Genomic DNA, 16177 nt, shown 5'->3' with positions numbered 1-16177 from the left:
ATAAAAATAGGAAATGAGAGAGAGAGAGAGAGAGATGGATAGAAATATTGAAAGAAAAATAAATAAATAGAAATAAAATAGAACGTAATAAATTAGAAAGAAATTAAAAGAAAAAGAAAATAAATTGTATTAAAATAAGCTATACGATAATTCATCATATTAATTACTTATATTTTATATAATATAATTATAATAATAATTATTTAATATTAATTATACTTCCACGAAAAAAAAAAAAACAACGTGTAAATAAAACTTGGAAAAGTCATCGGATTATTTTTTATTTTTATGTTTTTTTTTTTTTGTTCGCAATTGTATCTCGAATCGTCGTTTAATTCAGGATTATGCAATCCAATCAAATAACATTATTTATTATTCATTTTTTAATATTTTTATAATAATCGAATTATTCTAAAATGCGATTTAAAAAATTATCTACTATCTTAGATAATTCTTTAACATTATATTATATCCCTTCTCGTCGATTCCTAGTATTTTCATAATCTCATTAATGTTTTTTTTTTTTAATTAATTTATCAACCAATTACTAAACGTGTTTACACAATTACGTAATAAATTACAACATCAGGAAAATCCCTGAATTAATGTTTTCCCCATAACGTATCACTGGTGACATAAAGCTTCTGGTTTGTAATGTGAATTCACGTAAATAAATGGAGAGCAAGAAACCATGTAAATGGGGAGATTATTGTATGTAAAAAAAGAAAAAAACCAAGAAGAAAACCAAAAGATAAACAGAGAAAGAGAGAGAGAGAGAGAGAAAAAAAATAAAACTGCCAGAAGAGATATAATAAACAAAATAAAAAAAAAATAAAAAAAAAATAAATAAATAAATAAAAGATAAAAAAAGTCAAGATCTAAAGATAGAAGGAAAAGAAATATAAAAAAAAAAAAATAAGTGGGAGAGGGAAAATGCGGTTAAAGTGAGTTTTTAAGGTGGTAAGAAGAGAGATGTTGAAGGGTGCCGAATGAAGGGTGGTTAAAAGGGGAGGAGATAGGGGTGGGCTGGATGGGGTGGGGAGGGGGCGGGGGTCGGAAAAAAGCTTTCGAAAGCAATTTCGTTGGGAACCGAGACGCCACTGGGCGGGAGGAACGTTGTGTTTTATAAATTTGTATAACGCCCCCCGACTGTAAATATTTTCCCGACGATTTCTCTCGACGGAGGTTTGGAAAAATTGTTCAACCGTAAAACAAGGCTAAACGTAGATAGTACTTTTCTACATTCTTTATTTCTATTTCGAGTTCTAAGTTGTTGTTTGGCCAATTTCAAATTCACCGATTTTTGTATTCCATTTAAATAAATACAATTTTCTTAAATATTACAGAAAATTAATAAACAAATACGATAAAATTTCGTAAGGATTAATTTTCTTTTTTTCTTCCCCCTTTTTTTCTTTTTCTTTTTCTTTTTTTTTATATCGTTGATAAGATTTTCTGAAATATTTTTCTTGAAAAAAAAAAAAAGAAAATACGAAATAATTAAACAAACAAATAAATAAAGAAATAATTATAGAAAAAAAATAAAATATAAAATTGTTCTAGAAAATAATAATATAATAATATATATATATATAAAATAATAATTTTATAATTATATTTAATTATATTAAAAAATATAAATAATATATAAATATAATAATAAATATAATATATAAATATATATATATGTATAATATTAATTTTATAATTATAATAAAATAATAACATAAGACGAAAAATAATACGTACATTATATTAGCTTATTCCGAAAAATTAATTAATGTTTTTTTTTTTTTTATGAATAAGAATCTTGATTACGTTTATTAGCTCATACGATATTATTGAAACAAACGTAATTTCCTGTATTTATCATTCATCGATTTATTATCTAAAATATTGATTATCTTAAAGATCATAATCGAACGATACTACACACATATTTTCGAAATACTCCACAAGTATCAAGATAAATCATATTTTTTCTTTTTTTTTTTTTTGATCTTTTCTTTTATCAATTCGATCGATTAATTTACAATAAAAATTTAACAATTTATCGTATCTTATTCTTGCAGGGATTTTTTTTTGTTTTCACAAAAACGATAATATTTGTAACAAAAATACATAATAATACATGAAATTGATATGAAGAATAAAAAAACAAATAGCAAAAAAAAAAATAAAATAATAAAGAGAAAGATGACAGAGGAGGGGTATCGAGGTCAATGAGAAAAATAATAAAACGAATATGAATCTCTCTTTCTCTCTCTCTCTCTCTCTCTCTTCTTCTTACTCTAAAAAAAAAAAAAAAATTGGTTTAAAGGCTAAACAGAAGAGGCGCCCGTATACGTTTAACGCGATTCGTAATGATCGAGTTACACTTTGAACAAAAAACTTAGCTTATTATTAATAAATCTTGATGGCATTATGCCAACATTTCGAGACATTCAATGCCAAAACTAAAGACTTGTGGCGTCTTTTTTCGTCGTAGTCCTCGTAATCGTCTTCGTCGTTGTCTTCGTCGTCGTCTTCATCGTCGTTGTCGTCGTTGTTGTTGTTGTTGTTATCTTCGTCTTCGTTTAGTGAACAATTTTTAACTAATAGCAAAATCATTTTTCATTCATTTACAAAATTCTAACAAAATAGAGAAAATCTATACGTATACGTATGTGTATCTAGACGTATGTATGTGTGTATATATAGAGATATATTTTAATAGAGACAAATACCACTTGTACCACCCCCCCTCCCCTCGCCCCCCTTCAACAACTACCATAAAAGTGACCAAGTAAGTTTATGAATGATAGATACTATGAACGAAACATAGATAGAGGAACGTGATGATTAATGACTTTAACCAGAACGCAATCGAGTTATACTCGAGTTGATTCGATACAATCGATAAGTTAAGTGTTGCTGTGATAGAGCCCTCAACTAGACCTCCTATTTCCTATGAACTTGGCCTTGATATTAACGATCAACTGTTAAAAATTTCATTTACATACACTTTCTTTCACGATCCACTTTTTTCATTTTTATATTTCTCTATCGATGTATGTGTGTGTGTGTGTATGTATATATATATATATATATATATATATATATATATATATATATATATATATATATATTTAGATATTTATTTACGTAAGATGCATTGAAAAGATATACATGAAAAAAAAAATAGAAAAAAAAGGAATTAGAATTTTACTTATTAAATTATAATATTCAATTGTTAAGTAATTTTGATATTATTCAGTTCATGTATGTGTAGAAGTTTATTATGTAAGATTGTAACAAAAAAAAAGTAATAAATAATAAATAAAAACTAAATTAGAATTTTAAAAAAATATAATATTCAATTGTTAATTAACTTTTTTTTTTATAATATTATAACTGTCGAAAAATTGAAGTTTCATTTCTGTTTTGATAGAGATAAGGATTGGGTTCTGAAAAATGTATACAAAATGATTAAAAAAAAAAAAAAAGAAGCAAAAATATTTATGCTAATCACCTTGACAAATGAAAGATGTTTAATTTAAAATCAATTTAAAAAAAAAAAAAAATTTAATCCTTCCAATTCAAATCAATCATTATTATTTACGACCATCGGATATCGTAAGTGATTCTCTTGACAAAATATTGAAGATGGACGAAAGAATTAACTTATAAATATATTAGTTCAAGGAATATATATTTGAAAGTATATACGTCAATCTGTGATTCATAGATATCAGAATTGTATTTCAAATGAAAAATAAAACAGAAGAAATAGAAGTAACAAACATATCGAGTATCTATTATTATTATTCGTACATATTATATTTCACATTTAATTAAATATTATTTTTTATTGATAATTAATAATAATTTTTTTTTTTTTACTTACTTATTTTTCTTCAATAAATTTATCTTGCCAATCATTTATTATTATTCATACATTTATTTCTTCTGCTTTTAATTTCATTGTTTTTTTTCCCCCCCATTATTTTTCTACAAAATTCAAATAAATATTCTAATAATCAAATAAAAACTGCAATATACATATATATATAAATTAAAGTCCATAAATTAATTTTTAATTAATTTTAAAAATAAATATGTATTTATTATATTTATTTTATTATATTTATTTTTTTTTTTTGAAATTTTAAAAATAATTCTATTAATAAATAAATAATTAAGAAATAAATAATATTACATATTATTACTATAAAAGTATTATCATGCTTTGACAGTAACATATGTTTATAAATATACGTATATCTTGTACATATTACAGCTATATATTATAAGTATATATTACAGGTACATATTACATGTTACATTGTATCTCTCTCTCTCTCTCTCTCTCTCTCTCTCTTTTTATATTTATAGAATATATAAACGGATATGTAAAATACGTATTAAGTATAAACCTTTTTCTATATTTAGTAATATAGGTCGATAACAAGCTTGAGATTAAAAGAATAAAGAAGATAATTAATAAAAAAAAATATAAATATAAATATAAATAATAATAATAATAAATAAAAAGAAAAAGTAAAATATGTGTATGAAAATGGTCCTCGATCGATGATTCGTTCAACAATGCGTTTATTTAACCATTATAAATTAAACTTTATTATATTGTGTATGTATTTAATACAAAATTCATTTTTAACGAGTGATGAAATACTGCAGTTAAACGCCATAGGTATATTTGTTTAACATTAACGATTGATGTTCGAATAAAGAAATAAAATAAATTTATAGAAGAATAAATAATAAAGAGAGAAGGAATTTTATGGGAAAAGAATTAACGTACGGGATTATTATTCTTTTATGTATTTTATATTTTTCCTTTTTTTTTTTTATTCTTTTTTTTATTGATCATTTTATATTTTTTCTTTTCCAATCGCGAAATTAATTGGTCGTTCGTATGAAACTTCAATATTTGTTAGATATATTTTACTATTCAATTTATTAACGTTTTGGTAACTTTAAATATAACTCAATATATATATTTATTTATTTATTTATCATTCGTTTTTTTTTCTCGTATTAATTTTCTACAAAATTCAAATAAGTAATCTAATAATCAAATATAAAAACTAAATATATATATATACAATATATTTAATTTATATTGATTTATATTAGATAAAGTATGAAATAAAATAGAATTATTGATAAACTAATATATGAACTATATATTACCATAAATTAATATATAATATTTAATTATTTTATAATACCACTTTGTTGTTAATGTACAAATATACCTTGAAATAATTAAATTTATATATATATATATATATATATTTTTTTTTTTTAAAATGTCTATCACGCAAACAACGAATATAACATCAATATTGTAATAAATGTTGTTTTACAGTGTTAAAATGATTACAATTATATATCCGATTATTATTATTATTATCCAATATTAAAGAGAGATAGGATCGAGTGTTTGTTTTTAATTCGAGTTCATCTAAACGTATATCTCTACATATATACATATATCTTTATATACACACAAGTTTCCGTATGGGTTTTTACGGTGAAACGATCTGTTAGATAAAACAAAAGTTCTATCGCAAAAATTGAGATAAACATACTAGAAAGTGTAAAAAACATTAAAACCGATAGAAGATACAATACAGTATCATGCACGTCGCGTGACTTTAAAACACCTCTTCTATATATATATATATATACATACAGGGTGTCCCATATAACTATATTCATCAAATTTCAAGTACTTGCGATAATGTGACCAAAAAAAAAAAGTAGTTTCAACAAAAGTTGATTTATTTCTGATTGTAAAAAAAAAAATTCAATTCGCAATAATACGGACTATAATACTGTATAGTCACAAATATAAGGTGTCATTTAAAAAAACAATTTAAAAAAAAACCTTAAAAAAAAACATTATTAAAAAAAAACAACAACAACAATTTTTTTTAAACTTTTAACTATTACAATTTATGGTCAATCAAAAATAGATCAACTTTTGTTTAAACTATTTTTCTGTCAGATTATCGCAAGTATTTGAAAAATTGTTAATACAGTTATATGGGATACCCTGTATATCCACACACACACACACACACACACACATATATATATAAAACATAGAAGCTTATTGTTAGATTAACTTTGTTATCTAATTTATATATTCCCCCCCCCCTCCACCTTCCCTCCCTCCCACCTTCCTCACATTTCATATTATTCAAATTTAGAATTGATCCTGATAAGAATTATAAATTATTCCTATATAAATATAAAAGCAAAAGAAAAGATGAATTATCGAAGTTGAAATTATTTGTTTCATTATTTTTTCTTTTTTTTTTCTATCTAAATAATTTCATGTCAATAATCAATATTGATTTAGCAATATTGAATTACCAATATCCGATGAAATTATTAAAATCATGCTTAACCTAATGGGTGGGGTTGGGTTGTTAATAAAATAGATGGATAAGTGAACCGTTCCAGAAAAAAAAAAAATGATCTGCCGTTTCGTGTCTAATATTATATAAAGAGAAAAAGAATAAAAAAAAAAAAAAAAAAAAATAAGAAAAAAAAAAGAACGATTACTAATCGAACGAACCGATTTTTATTTGGAAACACACACAACTTGGGGACGCTTGATTTCTTCTGAAATATAATAGTTAAAAAAAACAAAACCAAACATCGTTAAGGGTAAAAGTATCGATTGGTATAAATCTTTTAAATCCAACATTGGGGGTCTGTTTTACCTTATCGTTTTTTTTTTTTTTTTTTTTTGGTATAAAATAGTAGACAGAGTGGGGATTATCTTATTCGGTTCTCTTTTATATTTATTATATATATATATATATATATATATATATATATATATATATATATATATATATATCAAGTTAACGAGCTTTTCAACTATTTATTACATTTATAATGATGTAGGTAAAGGAAAACTTGGCATCTAACTCGGAACATTTGTACACACATTTTTCTTGGCTCTCCTAACTTATGTTTATTTTTAAAGATGATCGCGTATAGATTTTGTACGTGTTGTTTTTGTATTCGATAATATTATATTTTCTAAAATAAATTGCAATATTAAAAAATATCAATAGAAATATGTTCAAAAGAAAAAAATAAAAGAAAATATTGAAAATAGTAGCATATAAATGTATTATAAAAATTGTACAAATTTATTAATAAATATTATTAATATTTATTAAGAAATATTATTAATAATATATATGTATATTTATTACTATTAATATTATAATAATAAATAATGGTATTATTAATAATATTAATAAATATTATTTTAATTTAATAATTATTATTAGATTTCACGATTGATCGTATACTATTTAATTTCTTGAAATATTTATAATTTATATTTGAATACTAAATCAACATGTTCTTCCCACATATTCTTTTAAAATCCTTTTTCTATTTGTTTATTTTTTATTTTTTTTTTTTTTTGATTTCAAAGTTATCGTAAGTACTCTCTTCGGCTTAATTTGATTTTCAGATGCAATCACGAGTTGTCTCGCGATTTGAATTTTCTGATTTATTCGAGTAATTGGATGAAATCAAAAAAAGAAAAAAAAAAACAAGAAAGAAAAAGAAGAAAAAAAATAGTAAAATGAAGAAAAATAAAGAACTTTCATTTACAAGCACGAAAGGTAAAGATAAATTCTCTCGTGGTATCATCTTAAATCACGTAAATTGAATCTCAGTGCCCCTACCAATTAATTAAGAAGATTTCGAATAGTAAGAATAAAATATATAAATTAGGATATAATGAGAGAGAGAGAGAGAGAGATTAATAAAAACAAAAACAAAAACCAACCCTAACCTTAACTGATTTCAATGATGTATGATAAATGTGTTAATTATTATTACAAATTTATCTGAGAAATAAATTAATATTAATAATATTTCTATGCACGTACGCATATTTATATAAATGATTAATACACATGCCAAATACATATGCATACGTATGAATATTCTGCCCCCCTCCTTCCTCCTCCTCCTCCTTCTCCTTCTCCTCCTCCTCCTCCTCCTTCACCTCCTCATCATCATCCCCGTGTATGCAAATTTGTTTACATACATACATACATTTATAACGTAACTCACGTTTATTGTTGTCGAACGCACGTGCTTCCATTAATTTTTGTTCAATTTGACATAAACCATGCTTTTATATTTCATTAATTTTAACATTAACACCATTTAAATAACAAACCAAGTTAAATTAACACCATTTTAAACATTTAAAAAATATTACATTTTTTTTATAACATTTCAATGTGATAACATTCTCGTTGAAAGGTCTTATTATTAAATTTATTGATAATGATAAAAATTTAAATCAAAACAAAAAACAAACAAAAAATCAAAGTACACAAATACCATTATTATTATTATTATTATTATTATTATTTATAAATAATAAATATAATTATACATGTAAATACTTTGATCACTATAATCACACATATACATACATACCTATCTATCTATATATATATATATATATACCTTTAGTATTGAATGAATCAAATCATTATCTTCCAAAGTATAATTGACAAATAAATAAAAAAAATAAACAAATAAACAATTAATTAAAATAGACAACAACAAAAAAAGACAAAAATTCCAATGAATTATCGAATTATCGATCGAATTGAACAATAATTATTTGTTTCTCTTTTAAAATCAATGAACGGACGCGATGGATAGAACGAATAGAAAAACAAATAATAAATAAAAATTAATATTAAAATATCCTAAAATTTAAAAAAAAAAAAAAAAAAAACAACGAAAAATATCTTGCCTCAAATGTCTTCAAATTAGTGTGTAATTATTATTTTGTATGTTTATATATATGTTTGTTTGTTTCTTTCTTTCTTTCGTTCTTTCTTCCCCACCCCCTTTTTCTCTTTTTATCAACGATCAAAACGAAAACGAAACCTAAGCTTCTCGTATAGTCGCGTGACACATCATAGTAAACTGTGTGTTACGTTTACGGACGACGCCGGTAGACTGAGCGTCGTGACGTGTCGCGGCGCCACGTTACCTTCTGTCTCTCTCTTCTCTCTCTCTCTCTCTCTCTCTCTCTCTCTCTCTCTCTCTGTCTCTCTTTCTCTTTCTCACACATATACTCATTCATTCACTCACACACTCACACACTCACTCATATACACATACATATTCACGCGTTTTATAATCATCCCTCTTTTTCCATCTCACGTGTATATAATGCTCTTCCTCTATTCTTTTCTTACCACAATTACTCCTTTTATTCCATTCCTTTTTCTATTCTATCCCTCTCCCCTCACCACCCCAATCCCCACTTCACTTCACTTCACCCTACCCTACCCTTATACCTTACGCTACTCTACTCTACCCCAATCCCCCCCCTTTCAGTCCCATTATTTTCTTCGTTTTCTCATTCTCATCATTTTTCTTTTCAACGTTTTCAATATTTTTCTAAATCTATAATTATTATTCATACCCCACCATACCACCACCACTACCACTACCACCACCACCACTACCACCTCCCTCCCTACCACTCACCATCTCTCACACTATTTTCTCCTTTTATATTTTATCGTATCTTTCTCATTTTCCATTCTTCCCATATTACACTTTTATGTCATCCCTTTCCATTCTCCTCCCCCCCCCACAACCCCTCAACCCCGTTTTAACCCCACAACTTGTCTTTTTTATCTGCCAATATTTTTATGGGTTTTTTTTTTCTTTTTCGTATTTTTGTCAAATGGATGTGTTTTCGTTTCTTTTCCTTTTTTGTTTTTGTCTTTTTAACTACTTTTATATAAATTCATAATTATTCACGTCCTATCTTTCTCTTGGTCTATTGGGTTTTTTTTTTTTTTTTTTTTTTTTTTTTTAGAATGTTTTTTCCTCCTTTTCCATCGATACTGCAGCAGCATCAGCAGCAGCAGCATTCCGTTTGTTCAAAAGATATAAACAAAAGTAACGTTTGCATGGGAATGTATAAAATTAGACTATAGAATCGTGTTTTTTTTTTTTTTTTCGAAAGGTAATAAAATTTAGTAAAAATGTAAATTAATAGGATTTATTTTACATCGAATTTGTTTAGAATTCCAGTTATATAGGAATAAAATTTTTTTTGATAGGATGTTATATATATATATGAAAATAAAATAAAATAAAATAAAATAAATGTAATCGTATAAACTCAAAGAGAATGTGAATTTTATAGCTACAGGTTTTGAATAAACAATAACTAAATACCTAAATAAATAAATAAATAAATAAATAAACGAAAGGTAGTAAATTTCATATCAAATTTGACAAATTTTTGTTCTACATATTCATTTTTGTCTGTAACAAATAAATAAACCTTTTTTATTTTTATGCAATAAAAATTGTAAAAAAAATCTTTAATCAAACTAAGATAACAAACAAAACTAAGTTACGAATTTATCGAATATTACGAAGAATTTCACATATACAGATAATAATATTACAAATATACACACACACACATATATATATATATATATATAAATGTAATTCTTTTTCGTCGTCGTATGCAATTTGAAAGGAAAATTTTACAATAGAAAGAAAAAATGAAAGACCGAAAAATTTCTAATAGTTGATTTTCATTGGAATGAACAAATACGTTAATCAATAATAACAAATGACAACAAAATTGAAAAAGAAAGAGAGAGAGAGAAAAAGAGATAAAAGGAAGGAAGAAACGCATTTATGAAAAATATTCAAACGACGTTGAGTATAGTTATTGCATAATATAATCCTGTATAACAAGCATATACGATTATTTCGTATTATTTAACGTATAATATCGCAATACTACTTTTATTTCCATTTTTTTTTTTTTATTAATTTATTCATCTTCTTTTTATTTAATAATATATATATATATGTATTATAGTATTTCAAGGTTTCTCGATCGTTTGTTAATTGCTCACAATAAAAAAGAATTCTTCAGAATTTTTCAGGAATAAAACGATGTAAAGAGGAAAGAATTAAAAAAAAAAGAAAAAAGAAAAAAAAGGTTGTATTCAATTTTACGAGTATATTAAATTCATACATATCTCGTTACTTAATTGTTGCACATTCATAATATCTAACGAGATATTCACTAATTAGTATATTCATTCTTGTATATTTTATTTTTTATATTTTTTATTTTTTAATATATAACAATTTGTCACAGAAAAATGAGAATTAAATGTCACGTGATATATATAATATATATATGTTATTTAATAAATTCTAATATAAAAGAATATAATTTATTTCCACGTATGAATATACTGACAATTAAATATACATCAAATGTTATGCAATACTACTTAACTTTTATATCATCTCAATGGATAATAATGACAAATAATGATTATAAATGCAGTTATTAACTCGGCAAATTTAAATAGTTTTTTTTCTCGTTCTCTCTTTTCAAAAATACATAACACATATCTAAGAAAATTATTTTACAATGAACATTATTTTATTTATATAATAAAATGACACCAAAAAAAAAACAAGTAATCGTTATATATATATAATTGATCGTTACTTAATTAAATTATTATTATTATTATTTTTTTTTTTTTTTTTATTGTTTAGTTATGTAAATAGTGTCCTAGTTTTCGTTGGATGATTAAAAATTTTGGTCAAGAATAAAAATCATAAAACTGTAGAAACAAATAGAACAAGAATGACACAAAACAAAAGTAACAAAAGATTATTAATTATTATATATTATTATTATAATATTATTTATTATATTAGATTATTATTATTTATAATCTAAAGAGACATTTTTTTTAGAAATATTATATCGAACGAATTAAAAGAAAAAAAAAGCAAAAGTGACAAATAAAAAGCAGGAAAAAGAGAGACTCTCCTCGTAATTGTACATAGTTGCAGTTGCAGTTGCAGTTGCAGTCAAGTTGACGCGCCAAGCCGACGGCCGCCATTCGACCGATCGATTCAGTACGGTGCACAATAACGAGCGACCTTCAAGTTCACGAACAACCAACCCATTCGATATGTTGCTTCGCTTTCAGAACGATTTTACTTTTTTATCTTTACAAAATCGTTTATTTCTGCCCTTCACTCGAGTGCCATATATTTTTTGCCTCACCTCCCCCTGCCCTTACCCTCTGTCCTCGGTTAACACGCAATACAAAAAATCACATTGTGTGTGTGTGTGTATATGTGTGTTTTATTATTTTGTTGTACAAAAATCCACTACAATTTTGATTACACCTGTTTCGTTAGCATGTCAATATCTTCAGAATAATTGTTTAAAATTAATTAAAAATTGAAAGAAAAACAAATACCAACATAATTAATTCAACATTCTTATAATTCAATTTTAGAAATAGTCCAAAATTAATTTAAAAAAAAATCAATTAAACTGATAGTTTTGATGGACAATTTCTAAAGATGTTTCACGACACCTATGGTAAAAATAACGTTAAAATACAAAATTATGGTTAGCCTACGTTAAATGTGTTTTGTCCTTATTTCCAAAATGCTGCATATTATCCACATATCCATATCCTGTCTGAAGTTATCCATATATATATAACATATTTAGTACTAGACACATACACACACACTCGCTTACATATTATACATACCATACTGCCTGCAGGTATGCATATATGTATGTATTACTCTTCAACGCTAAGCACACACTCGCGCACATATGCATGTCACTCGTATAGAAAGAAAACGCACACGCGAATTCACGAAATGTAAAAATGACATTTAATTATCTAATACCGATGATACATCTTCCAATGCTCGAAGGAGACTAACAATAAATACGAAAAACAGTTACGGAATATACACGACAGATACCGAACATACACGAAGGTCAATTTCATTAGAAATTCGGGGGACACTATGAGTTGTTTATTAAAATAAAAATGATAACATTATAGAATATGTATTACGCGAGTGTACAAGAACGACAAGTTATAACCGAATATAAACAAAACATTTAACGACCATGAAAATGTATTTTCGGTTAGTTTAATTTCTTCTTTCTTTTTTCTCTTCTTTTAGTAAATAATCTTTCCGTGTGGCCGACGAGACTCGTTTACGTGTGCTTCAATATTACGCATTATACACATTTTTCTATCTCATTTATCTTCTCATTAACGTTAAATACGTTTTATATACGGTTTTTTTTTAAACTATACTGTCTAATTAAAAATATTTCGATAATTAAATCTCGTTATTTGTACTTTGTTTTATGTACAGTGTTTAAATTGGAAAATGACCATATTAGTTGCGACGTTTGGTGGTCAAAAAAAAGAAAAAACGAGTTTTAGTGTGTGCGGTATAATTAATTATTAAAACGTAAGATTTATTAAAATCAAATACAAAAGGGCAAATAAAATATTTCTTGGTACTTATATGTATTAACGCCACCGCAGCAAAATTTCGCTAATGCGCCAATCTACACCTTAAATTGTTGCGACAAATCATAGAATAAAAAACTTTATTTAAAATTGAAACACTTTGAAAATACAAAACATTTTATTTATAATAAAAAGTAGTCAATATCGGATTTCGGTGGAAAATGGGCCGATATAGAATTTAACATAGATTCAAAACTGTCTTTATTTTCTTTCACTTAATGCTGTCGCCATAACCCTGACGAAACCCTGACGATTGCTGTGTGCAAACAACAAGGTTGTTGTTTGCGAACAACAAGATTGCTCTTTATTGGCGCATTAGCGGAATTTTTGCTGCGGTGGTGTTAATACGTAAGTACCATATTTTTTAATATATACAGCATATAGTATAAGAGATAAAATTATTTTTGTATAAAAAGAAATAAAGATAAATTAGTTTATTGTGCTGTTAATGTTAGTTACTATAAAACACACGTAAATGTAGATATTAATTTTCATGCAATTCTTAAACCTAGTAGCAATTTCGTCTTTGTAGAGAATATATTTGAAAAATTAAAATTAATAAAAAGAAAATCGATAAGCTAACAGTCTGGCAAACGCGTTGAAAAAAATAAAAGTGTGTTCCGTTGCAGTTTGAAAGAGAAGATTTTTCATCACCAAGTAAGTTGACAATGTTTAATTTAAAAGATGCATGCTGATATAAACAATTAAAAGTCAGTATCCAATACAGTTAGACTAGCTCAGTATTCTTTATGAAAAAGTTTAAAATTCTTTTATCGATTATTTTTCTTATCTTTTTTTTTTTTTTAATATGAGTTTATTATTGTCGCATCAACAAGAGACACATTTTAAGAGACACTGTATGAAAACATTCATAATTCACACCAATAACTTTTGCTGGACACATAAATGCATTCATAAAGTTGAAAGGGTTCAAATATAACTCCCGTGTCAGATTTATTTCATAATGATGCATAATCAACTACATCTCAACAAGGAGACTGCTCTTCTTTTATTCATTTTTCAATCCCCCTAAGTTTTTCTTTCCCCCATTTGTCCTTTCTTTCTTTCTTTCTTTATGATATCATCATTTTTATCATTCTAACGCATATTTCAAGAAAGATCGATTATCCATCCATCTCAAATTATTTATTTATTTTTTATACTTGCCTGATATTTTTACGCTTATCAAACTCGAAATGATTTTTTGTTTGTTTGCGAATTTATCATCTATATATATATAAATCAAAAAATTTTAAATAGATAAAAGATTTGTATTATTATGATGCACACATAATAATGCACACATATTGATACAAATGTATACTTTAATTATTTTATATGAATCGAAACACCATGTATATTATATTGATCAATGAATTACTTTATTTATTAGAAAGATAAATAAAAAGAAATCGACGAACTTTAAATAAAATACATACAAATGATAGAAACTTTCAAAGTGTTTGGATTATTACCATACATTGGGAAGTTTAGTTAACAAAGTAAACAAGATTGAGAGACAGACAGAGACAGACAGACAGACAGAGAGAGAGAGAGAGAGAGAGAGAGAGAAAATATATTTAAAAAAAAAAGAAGAATATACTCTTGTGAAGAAGTAGAAAAGTTATACATAGATCTCAGAAAGGTACGTTGAAATTCTATTGAAACTTCTAACTTGTTCCATGCTAAGAGAAAGTTTTTTTTTATTTTATTTTATTTTACTTATATCGTTTTTATTTTTTTCCCCCTCCTTTCTTTCTTCGTTCACCTATTCGTCCTAGGAACGAATACGCGAGGGAGTTTTTCTTCTTATTTTATTTTTCTTTTTTTTTTTTTTTTTTCTTATCCGAGAGTTTAAGTTGAAACTTTCTCGCGTTCTTGTGACTACGTACGAGAAGAGAGCTCACTTTGAGATAACTCATCCGATCAATGTATAAGAAAGGTTTTTAGACAGATCGATGTTAATCAACGTCGAATTTGTCCTGGGAATTTAATTGCTTTTCGCTTTTACAAACATTCAAGGATCTAACGTGTTTAACATTATTTGTATTTGTGTATTAGTGTACTTTAATTTAGGGGTGTGGTCAACGCACGTCGATTTTTGATCAACCATAATCAACGTGAAATCATTTCCAATACATTTGTAATTAATGTTTAACAAAGAAACTCATTAGAAAATGAAAATGTTATCAGATTGATTTAATTTTTTACAAATCACAAAAAACTTGAGAAAGTTATTTTTTTTTTAAATATCTTTCAATTTCGTTTCGATCAAATATTGAAATGATTTTGATTTTTTTTTTTTCAATGAACTATTCGAATACGTAATTTTGTGATACTTAATTTAAAAATCTTAAATTATACCTCGGAGCATAGTTATATTTAATTCACTAGGGATCAAGAGTGAAAACGTTGAAATCTCGTTACAATCGTAAGTTTCCATTTCTATGAAACGACACACACACACACACATACACACTCACAGAATAATTGTTAAACGTTAAATTCAATGAATTTTATCGTAGAAACAAAAATATTCTTTCATCTTTAGTTACACAATTTAATTACTTATCATTATAAATTTTTTTATTATTTTAATAATACGAAAACAGATTTCGATTCGAAATTAAAATGATCAATAATTGTTGACAAATTGTTTAACGATCAATGGTCGAGATTGACGATTAAATATTCGATTCGATTAAATAGTAGATATTAGAAATAATTAAATTAAT

The 16177-nt window shown here is 25.4% G+C and overlaps 2 protein-coding genes across 2 annotated transcripts in view; both read right to left on the bottom strand.

Annotated features, from left to right (window-relative positions):
• Nucleotides 1-9048, bottom strand: part of LOC107067219 (octopamine receptor beta-2R) — a 30095-nt gene extending 21047 nt beyond the window's left edge. The window contains exon 1 of the mRNA XM_089174581.1: nt 8527-9048. The gene's annotated coding sequence lies outside the window, so the exon portion shown is untranslated. The remainder of the gene's footprint in view (nt 1-8526) is intronic.
• Nucleotides 1-16177, bottom strand: part of LOC149031776 (octopamine receptor beta-3R-like) — an 87567-nt gene that overhangs the window by 19811 nt on the left and 51579 nt on the right. The window lies entirely within an intron of this gene.

This window comes from Polistes dominula, unplaced genomic scaffold, assembly GCF_049000335.1.
Source record: "Polistes dominula isolate Pdom_NZ unplaced genomic scaffold, Pdom_raw_medaka contig_16, whole genome shotgun sequence".
NCBI lineage: Eukaryota > Metazoa > Arthropoda > Insecta > Hymenoptera > Vespidae > Polistes > Polistes dominula.
Note: the sequence above shows the minus strand (reverse complement) of the source record. Positions and strands in the feature narration are given on the sequence as shown.